This window comes from Triturus cristatus, chromosome 9 (genome assembly GCF_964204655.1).
Source record: "Triturus cristatus chromosome 9, aTriCri1.1, whole genome shotgun sequence".
Taxonomy (NCBI): domain Eukaryota; kingdom Metazoa; phylum Chordata; class Amphibia; order Caudata; family Salamandridae; genus Triturus; species Triturus cristatus.
In genome coordinates, this window is record NC_140592.1 from 689,611,362 (window position 1) to 689,624,684 (window position 13,323).

Sequence of the window (13,323 nt, forward strand, 5' to 3'; positions counted from 1 at the left end):
AAGTAGATATGAGTGCACTTGACCCACGGTAAAACCAGCCTTATAGGGAGACGAATGGGAATGTGACTTGATAGATATAAGTAATATAAACCATACTAACTCCATCACATTCTATTCCTTTATTTAGATAACCGTCAGCGTAGATAGGTGATGGAAGAGTGTCTGGACAAGTATAAATGTGAGACTGTGCTGATCCTTTATTAAAAATGACTAAATCCGGTCTGTCCCAGTACGAGCATGTGAGCATCACACTCGAATCCCTTATTTAAGAAACCGCTAATGTACAGAGGGATGGGAAGCCCATTTGGATAAATATAAACATAATTATACCAGCACATCGATGCTTTATTGAACATGACAAAATCCTGCCTTTCACGGTACGGGCATGTACATGTCACAAAACAGGACCTAGGAATAACCAATAGACTCGCTGAACCACACCCTGTGGGCGTGTGAAGATGAGGCGGCGCCTCGTCCCGGAAGCACGAAATTCCACCCATTTAGCTGCAGAGCCGATCGAGGGCACTCGTGCAAGCCGGGGAGCCCAAGCATCAGTAGGTGACAACAGGGCAGGACCTTTGACGAAGTAAGTACGGTTGGAGGGGGTCATTCACGCTTAGGGGAATTTTACTTAAACGAAGGAGGGGGCACGTAAACTGTATTTCATCCGGCTTTTTCAGAGCCTCGTTGATGAGGAAATCTTGTGGGCTTACAAAACCATCTCCATGCAACCTCCTGACTAAATTAAAACTTCAGAAATGACAACCTGTTGCCATAATATGAAAATCCATAACTAATCTTTGTCACCCACAGAGTGTGACTACAAGGCCTCCCTCCTGTGCTCCCTTTAGAATCCTTAGCCCTAAGGTGTTGGGGTGAGTGCAAAGAAACCATAAAAACCATCACAGTAGACTAAAAGATGAGAGCGAATGTGTATTTTTGATGGAAAGATTGGATGTATATTGTGAATGAAATAATGCATGTTTGCATGATCCCATAGCACATGTGGAAGGCACTAGAATGCATATGGATTGTAAAACGTGATTCAGATAGCAACAACGGCGGGCCCTTCTTGCCGCACCTCACATCAGTTCTGAAAAAAAGTAATCGTCGTGCAATAAACCCCGTATGCCAGCCGTTGAGCAGCGTTACTGTGTTCCAGATCAAAGCAGAGAAAAAAGAAAATTAGGGGTGCACGTATCTAACAGTCCAAAGAACCAAAATATAATTTTCAAATGTCCTCTTTATTTCAAAAAGATTTTTTGGGAGTAATAAGAAATGGTCAGCCAACGCGTTTCATTCCCTCAAGGGGAACTTCATCAGGGCTGAAACATGACAAAACAACATATATATTACATATAAATCATGAGACACAGAACAAACAACATAGATAAATACATCAAAATTAAAAACGTACTTTTCTAGAAGTATTTTTTACACATAAATGTGACCACACGGGTGACACACAAATCTTAGAACACTGTCAGTCACAATGCTGTGAACTAAAATTTACATACCTAAACATACAAAATATCCATCTTTTTATGGGTTATTACATACTCTAATATTTACAAAATATACATATTTACAAGATGTTATCCAAGTGGGCATATATTTATCAGTATTACCGTCTATTAGATTTATCAACAAATCAATAGTTTTCTCCTTTCAAATCTACTGGTGACCTGGAGAGAATGAATGTATCTATGTATGATCTTCAAAGGAATCACACTTTCCGATAGATAAACCATATTCCAAATCCATTACATCAAATCCCTGAACAGAACATCCACTTTAAATAAGTACTCATAGGACATATCACAAAGAGTGGCATATATTCAAAGAACGTGGGAGGATAAAAATCGAAATTCTCCCACTCCCATTATACATCAAGATTATTTGATCTGAGAGGAGCTTTGCGCGCATCCAAGATGGTCGCGTGAGCACAGGGCTCCCCGGACCCTTGCCGCTCCTCGCAACTAATCCTGACATTATCCTGGATTTGTGGACGGATTCTGGAAGATGAACCTTGGCTGAATCCATAACTCTTTTCAGAACGTAAATCGGACCTGGGAGACCTGAAATATAGCGTCTTGCATTTTGGAGGCCCACCTGGAAACTGTGCCCGGTGCTTTGGTGAACTGTGGGGCCGGGGAGTAGTTGAACAACAACGGCATCGGAGCCTTGCCAATGACCGTGCCCCCACTTTCAGTTTCGCTTTTGCACTTCTGCATGGCCTGATCGAGGAGCTACTTCGCGCGGCTGGGGCGTCCTCCGGCCTTTGTACTGGACTGATTTGTGCCTTTTTCTCAACCTTTCCGAGCGGGCTCTAGGACTGTCGGTGTCTGATCTGCTGGCGCCCCCTTTGCTATCGGTCCGGGTGGACTCCTCCGGTGAGCATCGCTCAACATGGCGGGCAAGGGGGATCCCGAGAAACGGAGGGCCAAGACATCCCAGCGTGGGGGACCAGTCCAGAGTAACATCATGGATCGTTATACCCAGGGTAAAGGATCCCCCAGGCCAGCGAGTGCCGTCGTGGAGGACTCCGGTGGTGGCCCGTCCGTCCCCACGGAATTGTCGCTGCAGGATGTTATGGGCGCCATCAACGGCATACGGGAGACCATCGCCCAGCAATACGAGGCTCTGGCCCGTAAAATTGACACGGTCGCCATTGATGTTACGTTAATTCGGGCAGATCTCTCTAAGACTAACGAGAGGGTTCAGTCGCTGGACTTGAGGACATCCACTCTTGTTACGGATGTATCAGACCTCCAGGCAACTCTTGGCGACCTAAAATCGGCAAACGACACGATGTCCCGGCGGCTGGAGGATTTCGAAGGTCGGGCACGACGCAACAATATCCGCGTCATAGGTGTACCGGAGACTTTCGACAATCGTCCGGTGGACCTCATGGTCGAAGATCTCATCCTCAGTCATCTTGCTCCCTCAGGCCTGAGCAAGTTCTTCGCCGTGGAGCGTGCCCATCGTGTCCCGGGCGGCAGGCCTCGACCAGGAGCTCCCCCGAGGCCTATCATTGCAAAACTTTTTCATTACAGAGACAGGGATGCGATCCTGCAGGCCTCGAGGGTGCACGGCCCAGTTAAATATGAAAATTCCTCCATCAACTTCTTTCCGGACTTCACCCAACTCAATCAGAAACAGAGAATGGGCTTTCAGGGGGTGAAGCGCCATCTTCGAGATCTGGAACTCAAATACTCTATGCTTTTTCCTGCCAGGCTTCGTGTGGAATATGAAGATCGGACTATCTTTTTTGAAAGCCCTGACACCTTGAGTGACTGGTTGGATTCCCTGCCGGACCGGGGCGAACGATCTGGGCGTACTGGCGGTGCCGAGGGCGGAGGGCCTCAGCAGGAATGATTCTTGGTCCTCCACCTTAAAATTTCCTTCTGCGCTCAGCCAGGTTCTACTTCGATTGTATATTTTGTATATCAATGTTTCGTTTTGGTGCGGGCGGGGACAGGTCCTTTCCTCCTCTAGGGTCTTTTTGTAGCATGGGATTGTTAGGGCGACAGGCACACTGCAAGTTGGGGGGGCTGTATAGTCCGCAGGGGTGCAGGGTGGGGGGAGTTGCAATGGTGTGGGGGTGGGAGGGTGGCAGTGGTTGTTGGGTTGTGTGTTTTTACTTTTCAAGGCGGTATGTTTGTTCCTTTTCAGTTTCAGGTGTCTGGCTGCGTGCCCGGGGACTCCAGCTTCTTATGTTGGGATGGGGGGTGACGGGTTGAAACTGATGTCTTGGAACGTCAACGGATTGGGGGACCGTATCAAACGTGGGGTTGTGTTGCAATATTTGCGCCGATTGGCCCCTGATGTGGTATTTCTTCAAGAGACGCACTTGGTGGGCAATGTATGTCATGCTATGAACAGGGGGGGCTACCGACTGGTTGCACATTCTGGCTTCACCACTGGATCCAGAGGGGTGGGCATTTTGCTGCGATCTTCCCTCCCGCTTGAGATTGACAAAGTCACTCTTGATGATAGAGGGCGCTTTGCGTCCTTGACTGGACGGTGGGAGGGGCAGACCCTTTCATTGGTTTCGGTCTATGTTCCCCCGGGCCTTCAGACCTCCACTTTCTCGGATGTGGGTCGTATGTTACTTGAACTTCCTGATAGTCTCTTGCTTGTGGGTGGGGATTTTAATTCCGTGATTTCTGGCGAGTTGGATCGTTACCCTCCCAGAGCCCTCTCTGCCGCCCAGGCGTGGCTCGGCGGGTTCTTGGACACTTTCGGTCTAGTGGACTGCTGGAGGTTGATACATCCGACACAGAGTCAGTACACATTCCACTCCGGGGCCCACGGGAGTCTCTCCAGACTAGATTATTTTCTTATGCCCGCGGCCCAGACCACCCGGGTCCGGGAGGTTAAGCACCTGGCCCGGGGCATTTCCGATCATTCCCCATTGTGGCTCCTCTTCGATACTGGGATGCGATCCGCCGGGCGAATCGCCCCCATTAACCCCTGGTACCTGCGTGACCCCAAGATTCGCAAGGGTCTCATTAAGTCGCTTGAACAGTATTTTCTTGAGAATGAGGGATCCGTCTTGTCCTCAGTGTCCCTGTGGGAGGCTTTCAAAATGGTTCTCCGAGGACACGCCCTATCCCTGATCGTGGAGGCCAAGAAAGCTAAGAACGGGGCGGTGGTTGCGTTGGAGGCTGAGATATCGGGGTTGGAGGCTGCCTTGGAGACGGGTGTCACTCAGGACGGGCTTCACGCCCTCAGCGTGAAGCAGTTCGAATATAAGTCCCTTGTTACGGATGCTGCTCGGACATTGTATAGGGAACAGCAGGGTAGATTGTATGATGCTGGGGATAAGGAGGGTAAATTGATTGCTTGGCTTGATAAGAAGGAGAGAGTGAATCGAGTGGTCCCCGTGCTTCAGACGTCGGAGGGAGTGAGTGTGACTGACCCTGGTGAGATTGTGGAGTGTTTTGCTGACTACTTCCGTGCTGTGTACTCCCCAGTGTCTGCCAGAGATGAGGCTGACTCTCGTCACTTGTTGAAGGATATTGCTTTGCCCTGCCTGTCGGTGGATGAGCGTGAGCAGATAGATGCCCCATTATCAGTCGACGAGATTGCTACCGCGATTCGTTCCCTTCGCTCAGGCAAGGCTATGGGCCCCAACTGACTCCCGATTGAACTCTATAAACTGCAACCGGATAAACTTGCACCATTTCTCCGTCGTATGTTTTCGGAGTCGCTTGAACTTGGTTCTCTCCCTGATGACCAACGTCTAGCCACTATAGTCGTGATTCCCAAGGACGGTAAGCCTCGAGACCGTTGCGCCTCGTATAGGCCTATTTCTCTGTTGAACGCCGAGCTGAAAATCCTCGCCAAGGTTCTTGCTAACCGCCTGCTTACTGTTATTTGTGATCTGGTGCATCCGGACCAATCCGGTTTTATCCCGCACCGGAATACGGCCCTTAACTTGCGGCGCCTACATGGCGTACTTGCAAGGGCGGAATATCTTTCAGAGCCGGCCATCTTGGTTTCCTTGGACGCCACGATGGCCTTTGATACGATAGAATGGCCGTATTTCTGGGCCGCCCTGGCAAAGTTTGGCTTCGGGGCGAGATTTATTAGTTGGGTTAAACTCTTATACGCTGCTCCGTTGGCACAGGTTGTCGTTAATGGGAGGGTTTCCCGGCCTTTCGTTCTTGGAAGGGGCACTCGGCAGGGGTGTCCATTGTCTCCCCTGCTCTTCGCTTTGGCTTTGGAACCGCTGGCTGCTTGGCTTCATTGGGAACCGTCGATGAGAGGGATCCAGTGGGCCCCTGGCTTTGAGGACCGTGTTTCGTTGTACGCGGACGACATTCTTTTGTACCTCACCTCACCTCGTAAGTCACTCAATGTGCTCTTTGACATTCTCACTTCCTTCGGCAAGAACTCTGGTTTGATTATTAACTGGTCCAAATCTTGTGTCTATGCTATATACGGTGGCTTTCCTCTCTTGCCTTCTCGTTTTCCCATTAAGGCTTCCCACTCCGGCTTTACGTACCTGGGGGTGTACGTCTCATTGGACCCGGCTGTTCGCTACGAACATAATCTCCTCTCTCCACTTCGGAGATTGAGGTTAGACGTGGCGCGTTGGCGTAAGCTTCCCTTGTCTCCCCTCGGTCGTGCGGCACTTTTTAAAATGATGTCTCTTCCCCGATTCCTTTACGCACTTCAGAACTCCTTTGATATTATTCCGGCGGCCTACTTCCGGGAAGTGGAGAGCTTACAAAGGAGACTTGTTTGGGACGGTCGTGCACGTATTGCTCTTGCAAAACTGACTCTCCCCTGGTATGACGGGGGCATTGCGCTCCCGGACATCAGGAGGTACTATTGGGCTTCCCAGCGATCTCCTATTAACCACGCAACGTACGCACCTGGTCCGAATCCGGCTTTCGAAATGGATAGATTTTTGTTGCCTGGCGGCAACTTTAACAGAGCACTTTACGCTCGATCGGCTGGGAGGAACTTGACCGGTCCCACTAAGATTGCAGTACGCTTGTGGAAGGCTGAGAATCTGGCCATGGGCTGGCATGATCGTTTGACGGGTTCGACCCCTTTGTTTGCGTCTGACAGATTGGGAAGCCTCTGGACGACGAAGGGCTTTGAGCGCTGGGATACGATTGGCATCAGCAGAGTAGGTGACCTCTGGGTGAAGGGTGCGGTTAAATCCTTTGCTGCGCTGCAGTGTGAGTACGAATTGAGTGAGAGGGAGTTCTTTCGGTACGTTCAGGTTCGGCACGCTTTGCTCTCGGTCTTCGGGGCGGGGACCGCAGTCCCTGTATCTTCGCCACTCGAGGACCGCATACTCGACGGTCACTTGCCCGACAGTACTATTTCCCTTATCTACAAAAAACTAATAAACATTCGGGTGGATCTCCTCGTGCGTCTTCGGGAGGTGTGGATCGGGGATGGGGTGGAACTGGACGATGAGGATTGGCAGTCAGCGCTGTCCTCCCCTAAGGAGGTGGCCATACCCGCGCGTCTCCGTCTTGTCCAGCTTAAAATTCTCCACCGTGTCTACGTGTCGGGCCCTCGTTTAGTTTTGATGGGTTTTTCTGAAGATGGGCTCTGTAGGCGCGGTTGTGGGCTCAGCGCCACTTTTCTCCATGTTCTCTGGGAGTGCTGTGAGGTGGCGGAGTATTGGCGCCGGGTGCATGCTGTCATGGAACGTGTCACTGGGGTCGCTCTGTTGCCTGAGGTTCGCCGATGTTTGCTGAACGTGTGGGAGCCTAATGACTATAATGCGGCTCAGACTCGGTGGCGGCCCTTGGGAACATGATTGCTAAGAGGGACATCGCACAGCTTTGGGGTTCCCGGCGGCCTCCCACTGTGTCAGTATGGAAGGAGAACATGGACTGGTGCATGTTCAGAGAGAAGACGGTGTATGTGGCCCGGGGTAAGCCGGGGGCGTGGAGCAGAATCTGGGGTCAGTGGAACGCGTACCGAGGGAACATCTGCACGCCCCCCCTCGTGGACACATCTGATGCTGCCTTGTCCCCCTGATCCTGAGGTTCCCGGACTATCACATTTTACCTGTAGATGGTTGTGGCTCTCTCGTTGCCCCCACCTCCCCCTTGATCATCCTCATTGACCACCCGAGGGTGGAGTATGTGTTGTGTGGTCCCCCGGCGGTGGCAGGACGCCCTTTTTCGATGGTTTCCGCCTTGTTTTTTGGTGTTATTTTATTTTTTCTCCATTTGTTTGTATTTCTAAAATTTATGTATCCTGATAGCCTCTGAGGTGCACTCAGTAACTTGCTAATTCGGCTGAGCCCCAGGGGGCCTGTTACTGCCTTGATGTTGATGACCATGTATATATTAGCGGCCGGCCCTGGTGGTTGCAGGCCCATGTTTGTATTGAATTTTTTTTTGCACAATAAAGGTTTTCGCAAAAAAATAAATAAATAAATAAATAAATAAAAATGAAATGCCAATAGAATTATTATGTTACCATTTTATTTTTGACACTTTCTGCCAGCAAACGGAGCGGTAGAGCGGGCCAGTGCGTCACTGCTGCCAAAGCCACTTAAGCTTGGGTTGTGCATGTTGGTTTGGCCGGCTACCTTGCTACGGCCGGGCCAACATGCGCAATTCAAACCTCTCCTACCCGGCTGCCTTGTACGGCTGGGTTGGAGAGCAGGCACAGGCCTAGAGTGCCTTTTAGAGTATGGAGCCGGCCCGCTCCAGCCAGGCAAGACGCTTTAGTACAGCGTCTTGATTGGAGGAGAGAGTTGGCTGAGGGCTTCCTGCTCGGCGAAAGTGCAGTCGAACAACGAGGACATGCTGCAGAACGTGGAGCGGCAGTTTATCGTAAGTCATTTTTTTATGTGTATATTTATGTTTATGTGCATATTATTGTGTATTTGTTATGTGTATTATGTGTATATGTTATATTTATAAGTGTATATATGTGTATATGTTATGCGTATTATGCATATTTGTTATGTGTATATTTTTTGTGCCTCCCTGCCTCAAATGTGATTTGCCACTAGCCGCCACTGGATTAGGAGGGTCAGTTTGAACTGATCTGACCATCTAACACACACATGTACAGATTTATATATAAGGTATGTACAGATTATGTAGAAGCAAAAAGAGACAAATTTGTACTATCTGGTGCCAATTCTTCTCAAACGTTTAAAAACGTGCACAATCTCCAAGTTTCTTAGCATTGTCTGTATTAATGATATTAAAATATTGACAGTAAATGGATAACTGTTAAATACTAAAATGAAAAGCATTTAAAAGAGATGGATCATGTGCTTTTGGCAATAAAGAATAGTTTAACCCCTTCCATGCTGGACGGATTCCCCTGCTGTGCTGATCTTTTCCTGCGCGGGCGTGGTCATGACGGAACGGTTCCGTCATGAGCACAGCTCAACCGTGGCTCATGACGGAACCGTTCCGTCATGAGCACCGAAGGGGTTAAGCAATCAGTTTTTATAATGAAGTTGGGCTTGACATCTGATGGTTCTATGTTGCTGATGTGACACTGTCTCTCTTTTCAGGTTACTCTGTATGTTTCTGGATTTTGCACATTAAAATTGGCAACCTTTAAAAAAAAAAAAAAAAAAAAAAAGATTATTTGATCTCTCAAAAATAATCAAAATTTTGAAAAATTGAAAAAAGATAAGAAAAGAGAAAGTTGAATAAGAATACATAAAAGTGGTTTAGAGACAAAGATACACATACAAAAAAATTAAGCATACCTTTACTTAATGTTCCACTTTTCACAACAATTCCCAGAGAAGCAGTCTATTTAACATGCGCCTCGAATTCCTAAAAAAGGTAATCATTATCAAAGTCAGAATATCTGACAAAGAAACCTCAGTTATTCTGTCAAGACTATAAGTAGCTCGCAGGAATATTCAAAGTGGCATACAATGTATAATGCCCTACAGTTTTTCCATATTAGCAATAATCTCACTCTAAAAATAAAAATTACCTAATTACTTATAAAAAGCAAACAAAATACACCCTTCATATACCATTTGCAGCAGTAAGGGGGAGCCCAAAACGAAACTGACTAGCAGGCCAATAATTTTGTAATCAGAAAAAAGGGGTATATATATAGAACTATTATATACCGATACCCTGACTCCGTAACCAGAATATTGAAACTTGTATCCATACATAAGTAAACGCATACAGGGCTCCGTGTTGTTAGAAAATGTATGCCAAACGCCGTGCGGCTTGGGTTTTTAAACATAGAGACACGGCTCAAAAAGCAACTAGGCACCATCCCAATACGGACGGGGTACTTCTAATACTGATCGCTGTAACGCTCTCCCAGGGGGACCCGTGGCTAGTAACAACAATCACAATCTATCAATAACCCCTCCCAATCAATCAATCAATCAATCAATCAAGACATTTATAAAGCGCACTACATACCCGTAGGGTCTCAAGGCGCTGGGGGTAGGGGGGTGCCGCTACTGCTCGAACAGCCAGGTCTTCAGCTTCTTCCTGAAGGAGAGGTGGTCTTGGGTCAGGCGCAGGTCGGTCGGGAGGGAGTTCCAGGTCTTGGCGGCCAGGTAGGAGAAGGACCTTCCTCCTGTCGTCGCTCTTCGGATGCGGGGGACGGCGGCGAGGGCGTGGTTGGCTGATCGGAGGTGGCGTTTGGGAGCGTAGAAGTTGATTCGGCTGTTGAGGTAGCTCGGTCCTTGGTCGTGTAGGGCTTTGTGTGCGTGGGTGAGGAGGCGGAAGGTGATTCTTTTGTTGACGGGGAGCCAGTGTAGGTCTCTCAGATGTCCGGAGATGTGGCTGGTTCGTGGGATGTCGAGGATGAGTCTGGCTGAGGCGTTCTGGATCCGCTGGAGTCTCTTCTGGAGCTTGGCGGTGGTACCGGCGTAGAGGGCGTTGCCGTAGTCCAGTCGGCTAGTGACGAGGGCCTGGGTGACGGTCTTCCTGGTCTCGGTGGGGATCCACCAGAAGATCTTCCGTAGCATGCGTAGGATGTTGAAGCACGCCGAGGAGACGTTGTTGACTTGCCTGGTCATGGAGAGGGAGGAGTCCAGGAGGAAGCCCAGGTTGCGTGCATGGTCTGTCGGTTTGGGTGCGGTGCCCAGGGCGGGAGGCCACCAGGAGTCGTCCCAGGGGGAGGGTGAAGAGCCCAGGATGAGGACCTCCGTCTTGTCTGAGTTCAGTTTCAGGCGGCTGGTCGTCATCCACTCGGCTACCTCTTTCATCCCTTCGTGCAGGTTGGCTCTGGCGGCGGCGGGGTCGTTGGTCAGGGAGAGGATCAGCTGGGTGTCGTCGGCGTAGGAGATTATGCTGAGGTTGTGTTGGCGTGCGATGGCCGCGAGGGGGCTCATGTAGACATTGAAGAGGGTGGGGCTCAGCGATGATCCTTGAGGGACGCCGCAGATGACTTCGGTGGCCTCTGACTTGTACGGTGGTAGGCGGACTCTCTGTGTTCTTCCATCGAGGAAGGAGATGATCCATTCCAGAGCCTTGTCCTGGATTCCGACGTTGCTGAGGCGCTGTACTAGGGTGCGATGGCAGACAGTGTCGAATGCCGCGGAGAGGTCTAGGAGGATGAGGGCCGCTGTTTCTCCGTTGTCCATCAGGGCTCGGATGTCATCGGTGGCGGCGATGAGGGCGGTCTCGGTGCTGTGGTTGGCTCGGAAGCCAGACTTTGAGGGGTCGAGGGATCCATTCGTCTCGAGGAAGGCGGCCAGCTGCTTGTTGACGGTCTTCTCGATGACTTTGGCTGGAAACGGGAGAAGCGAGATGGGGCGGTAATTCTTGAGTTCGTGGGGTCCGCTGTGGGTTTCTTGAGTAGAGCGCTGAGTTCGGCGTGCTTCCAGCTCTCAGGGAAGGTGGCGGTGTCGAAGGAGGTGTTGATGATGTCTCGCAGGTGGGGTGCGATGACAGCGTCGGCCTTGTTGAAGACGTGGTGAGGGCAGGGGTCGGTCGGCGATCCGGAGTGGATGGAGTTCATCGTGCGGATGGTGTCTTCGGTGCTGATCGGGGTCCAGGCGTGGAGGGTGGTGGTGGGGGGTGGATGTTCGGTCGTTGTGTGCGTTGGTTGGTTGTTGAAACTGTTGCGTATGTCCGCGATCTTGTTGTGGAAGTATGAGGCGAGGGAGTTGCAGAGGTCTTGCGATGGGGTGACGTCGTTGTTTCCTGCGCTGGGGTTGGATAGCTCTTTCACGATGTTGAAGAGTTCCTTACAGTTGTGTGCGTTGTTGTCCAGCCGGTCTTTGAATGCAGTTTTCTTGGCGGCGCGGATCAGCTGGTGGTGCTTCCGGGTGGCAAGCTTGAAGGTGGTCCTGTTGTCCGGTGTAGGTTCTCTTCTCCAGACTTTCTCGAGGGCTCGGCAGTTCTTCTTGGAGCTCTTGAGTTCGTCGGTGAACCATGGGGCTTTCTTGCTGCCGGGTCTGCTGGACGGGGTCCTCAGCGGGGCGAGCTCGTCCGCGCAGTTGCTGATCCACTTCGTGAGGTTGTCGGTGGCCTGGCTGGGGTTCGCTGAGCTGGCAGGAGGGTGCTGGCTCAGGGAGGTGGCGAGCTGGTCGGCTGTGATCTTGTTCCAGCTTCTGCGGGCAGCCTGTTGCTGGTGGTGGTGGGTCGTCGTTCTTTTGAAGGTGAAGTGGACGCAGCTGTGGTCCGTCCATTGAAGCTCTGTGGCGTGGCTGAAGTCGATGTCTGTACTGGATGAGAAGACTGCGTCGAGTGTGTGTCCGGCGAGGTCGGTGGGGGTGGACACCAGCTGCTTGAGTCCGAGGTTGGCGAGGTTGTCGATCAGGGTGCTGGTGTTGCGGTCGTTGATGTTCTCCAGGTGGAAGTTGAGGTCCCCCAGGAGGATGTAGTCAGCGGAGGGGAGGGCATGCGGGCTGACGAAGTCGGCGATGTCCTCGCTGAATTGGGTGCGTGGTCCCGGAGGTCTGTAGATCAGGGTGCCTCTGAGGGTGGTCTTCGGGTCGGTGTGGATCTGGAAATGCAGGTGTTCGGCGGTGGTCAGGGTGTTGTCGGTGCTGGTCGTGAGACGGATGGTGTTCCTGTGGATGATGGCGATGCCTCCTCCCATCTGGTTGGCGGTGCGATCCCTCCGGGTGATCTTGTAGCCCTCTGGGATGGCGATGGCGATGTCGGGAGCTGAAGAGGCGTTCATCCAGGTCTCCGTGAGGAAGGCAACGTCAGGGGCTGTGGCGTCTAGGAGGTTCCAGAGTTCGATGGCGTGTCTGTGGACGGAGCGGGTGTTGAGCAGGATGCACTTGAGGTGGGTGCTGCTGGTGGTCGACTTGGCGGGTGCTGGTGCGAAGCAGGTCCGGATGCAGGTGAACTTGCAGGCGAGGCAGCTGAAGGGTCCGTGGGTGCGTCGTGGTGTGGCTTGGTGGCAACCTGGGAATCGGCCGGAGTTGAGAGCGATGAGGGTGGCGGCGGTGTACGTCCGGCGGGTGGGCTGGGGTCCTCGAGGGCCAGGGGTCCTGGCACTGGGCGCGGTCCAGGCGCGGACGGGCGTAGACGGGCTTACCTTTGGCGCACCTTCGGCGCACAATCGGCGCGCCCGCTGCGCGTGACCGCTGCGCGTTCGCACGGTCGCCATATATGGCGAAGTGCGCGGGGGGGCGGAGCAGCTGGGATGCGGGGAGGGTACAGAAGGGGAAAAGGGGCGGGGTTAGCGGCGGTGGCGGGAAGCGGGGAGGGAGTACGAAGGGCGGCTAGACAACAGGGCAAACAGGAAGGAAAACGCAACCACTAATACAAATTACAGAACAGGCACTACGAAAAGACAAAAAACAAAAACACCAACAAAACCTAACCAACAGGCGAGCACGGACCACGCCTCTCGAAGGAGGGGGCGTGGTCA

At 51.5% G+C, this 13,323-nt stretch overlaps 1 protein-coding gene across 1 annotated transcript in view; it reads left to right on the top strand.

The window, feature by feature from the left end:
* Positions 1 to 482: 482 nt before the first annotated feature.
* Positions 483 to 13,323, top strand: part of RAB4B (RAB4B, member RAS oncogene family) — a 233,910-nt gene continuing 221,069 nt past the window's right edge. Inside the window, exon 1 of the mRNA XM_085625782.1 lies at positions 483 to 586. The gene's annotated coding sequence lies outside the window, so the exon portion shown is untranslated. The remainder of the gene's footprint in view (positions 587 to 13,323) is intronic.